This window comes from Ochotona princeps, chromosome 7, assembly GCF_030435755.1.
Source record: "Ochotona princeps isolate mOchPri1 chromosome 7, mOchPri1.hap1, whole genome shotgun sequence".
Taxonomy (NCBI): Eukaryota; Metazoa; Chordata; class Mammalia; order Lagomorpha; family Ochotonidae; genus Ochotona; species Ochotona princeps.
Window position 1 is genome coordinate 58,114,339 of NC_080838.1, and position 3,525 is coordinate 58,117,863.

Consider the following 3,525-nt stretch of genomic DNA (forward strand, 5'->3'; position numbering starts at 1 on the left):
AAACATTAACTTTTCATATGATAGGAACAAAGTGTGTGTGTGTGTGTGTGTGTGTGTGTGTTTTATTGGACATGAAAAAGATGTTCTTTTAACTTGTTGACCTTCTTTGCAAGTCTAGAATATGAGTCAGTAGGGAAATGGGGCTTTGACTATAGATCCCTATGATTGTTTCAAAACTGTGCATGGAAGAAGGGAGTGATAAAAGTTCGATGTGTTGTTATTCCAGTGTTTGGTATCCTGGAATCCTGTCCCATGCAGGAGATTATTCACTTTGACCCTTCACCCCTTCTCCGCCTTCTATCTCACAGGCTTCTTTACACAAAACTTGTTATTCAGAACTGTAGAATAATTCTGAGTTTTAAAATAGCTGTTTATATTTCAGAATACTGGACTTTGAGGAAAATGCAAATGATTACTTATGTATCTGCTTGTAGACATGCACATTCTGTCTGTTAAAATAAAAGCATTCTACATTAAGAAATCACAAATGCAAATTCATAAGACAAGATAATTGAAGGGATAATTGAATTACAGAGCATCTTTTTTTTTTACTTTCCAAAAGATTCAAATCAGAGTTCCCTTAAATAGGCTTTTAAATTCAATATAATTTTAATTTATGCTTTCAATTATGTATTAGATGGAGTATAATGCAATGTAATTATATATCACATAATTGTATTTGTAACTATATAATATACATTAGTATACGCTATTATATATTAGTATATGTGATTTTCCTATCTACTCCAGATGTAAAATAGAACGAAGTACCAACTTCATATATTTTGGGAAGCAACACCAGGGCAACAGGCAGCATGTTGGCCTTGGAAATCAGTGATGTACAATTTGTAAGTATTGATTGAGAGATGGCTCCTTAAAAAAAACCCAGTTGAAACAAGACTTAGACGTAGCAGCCTTCACCTGCTTGGCTGGGATACACAACAAAGGAAGCTCTAGGGAACAGAATCTATTTTAGATGTGCTTGCAGGAAACTTTTTTTTTTTGAGGGGGTGGAGGATTGGGGGGAAAAGCTGTCAAATCAGGTGGAGAAGTTTCTTGCTTAATATTTTAGAAGAGAATTTGTCTCCTCCTCACCTACAGTCACATCGCTTCCTACCTTAATTTACTAAAGATAGTTTGTTCTGTATCAACCACCTATATGTCATGTGAATCATACAGATCCCATACGTGCGATGCATCCCTTGACTAATGCAACATTGGCTTAATGGTATCCTTTTCTCCTGCCTGTATTTCTCATGATACTTAAGCATGCAGAAGACACCACTGGTCCCTTTCCAGATCAGGAAAGCATGTCTCGGCAGTTTACAATAAAGGACAATCTCCCCACAGCCTCATCAATACCTTGATAGCTCTGGGCTAATGGAATCCTGTGACTTTCGGTTCTCATTGAGAAGAGACCCTTTTGTCGACGTTGATTGTGGGGCATTCTCTGCACATTCTTCTTACAGTGTGCTTCATGGAACGTATTTTCCAGAGAGGTTCCATACTACTACGTTTCTGACTGTGTTTCCCTGCCCTGCTTTAATCTGGAGAGAAAATAGCTTATCTTGCTTGGTGATTATGATGCTTTTATCTCATTCTGATTCTGCTATAAAATTGAAGATTTCCTCAAAATTAGAACAAGTTTGTATTTCTAAGTGGGAAATACTGACATCTGCCCCAGATACTTTTCTTTGAAGGTGGAACAGTTTACAATTACTTTTAATAATAATGGTTAGCATCATTATTGTGCAGTTTACATTCATTACTTCACTTAGTCTTTCCAACAATCTAATGGATCAGGGAACTGATGCTACATTATACAGACCAACTGGGAGGCTTGGGATTTTTAAACACCTAACGCAAGGTCAGGCACGTGGTAAGTGGTGGATTCCAGTTTCTCTGGGCTGACTCCAGGGCTTCTGCTGCTGCCCCCTGCTGGTGTGGTGACCTGCATGAGTGTTCCTAAACAGCTGGTGTTTACAACTATTAACTCTTTGTTCTGGAAACATCCAACTGGTTATTGGGTTGATATTCTTCCGGGGTGTTTCTACTCTATTTATATTGACAACTCTAACCAGAAAGGAAATGTTGAGCCATGGTCCATGTATGTAACACCTTGCAAAAATGGCTACATTACTTAACCGAGCAGAACTTGATCTTACAATTCCATTTTGAAAGAATCTTCATATACAGGGTTTTAAAACATTAAATCACTAGCTATGCTTTTTTGAAAAGTATTTGCTTGTTTGGAGGTAGAAATAGAACAAGAATGAGAGTGGCCATGAGAGTGTGCACGAGAGAGAGAGAGAGAGAGAGTTCCCTATCTGGTTTACCATCCCATTTCCTGCTGCAGTTGGGGCTGAGTTGGGACCAAACCCGGGAGTGGAAGTTTAACCCAGGTTTCCCATGTGATGGAAGGGATCTGTTGAGCTGTTGTTTGCTGTTTTCCTTAGCAGGAAGCTAGAGTTATGAGCAAACCCATGGCATGAACACAGACATTTTTATATGAGATGTGAGTGTCACAAGCATTTTCTTAACCAGTTGTGAAGTGCCCACTACCCATCTCTTCATTTCTGACAATATGTAATGATTCAGCTCTTTTGGGTTGATTTATTTGAACTTAATTCTCTCAGTAGCAAGAAACAAAAATGTGATGAGGTGCTGTGAAGATAGCTTTTGTAAGATAGAATGAGTGTTTAACACTTAAGGAGATATTCCAGATTCATACCTGTAATACATGCATTAATCCCAGGGTTTTTTTTTTTTACTTCTATGTGTTGGAGTTTCTAAATTCCTTGAAATTATGGTAGTTTTTAGTTCTTAGATTGTTATCAACAAACCTTGAAAACTGACTCACTGATTTTGGTTCTAAATATCTGGAATATCTCAACTTAATAGAGCAAGATGACTGTAACAGACAAAAGAAAAATTATGAGAATACAGAATGATTGAAGATCAGGATGGATTTATTTGTCTATAATATTAGAAAGACATTTCACAGGTGCATGCATTGTATGTGTTGTATTCATACAATAAATGTAAGATGTTTGTGTATAGCTCCTATACTTAGAGAAGCTCATAACTATATCTTTCCTTTGCTAAGAGTTTAATTAACCAAATGCCTTGTGTTATAACTGTTCAAAGCACAAAGAATGCCCTCTGTGATCTAGTTATCACAGATTAGTTAAAACACGATATTCATTTTTTGGGACAGGTTATTTCACTAAGTATAATGATTTCTAATCACATTCATTTAGTTGCAAAAAGACAAGATTTTGTTCCTTTTTATGGCTGAGTAGTATTTCATAGGGTATAAATACCACATTTCTTTATCCAGTTATCTGTTAGTAGATATTTGGGTTGATTTCACAGCTTTGCTACTGTGAAATGAACTGCTATAAACCTCTCATGCTGATTTGTACACTCGATAAACAGATTTTGTTTTTTCTGTATGCTTATTTTTCCTTTTAGTTTTTGTCAGTTTCTTTTATCCTGTGTTCTTTGTAATTATTGCTGCTTTCT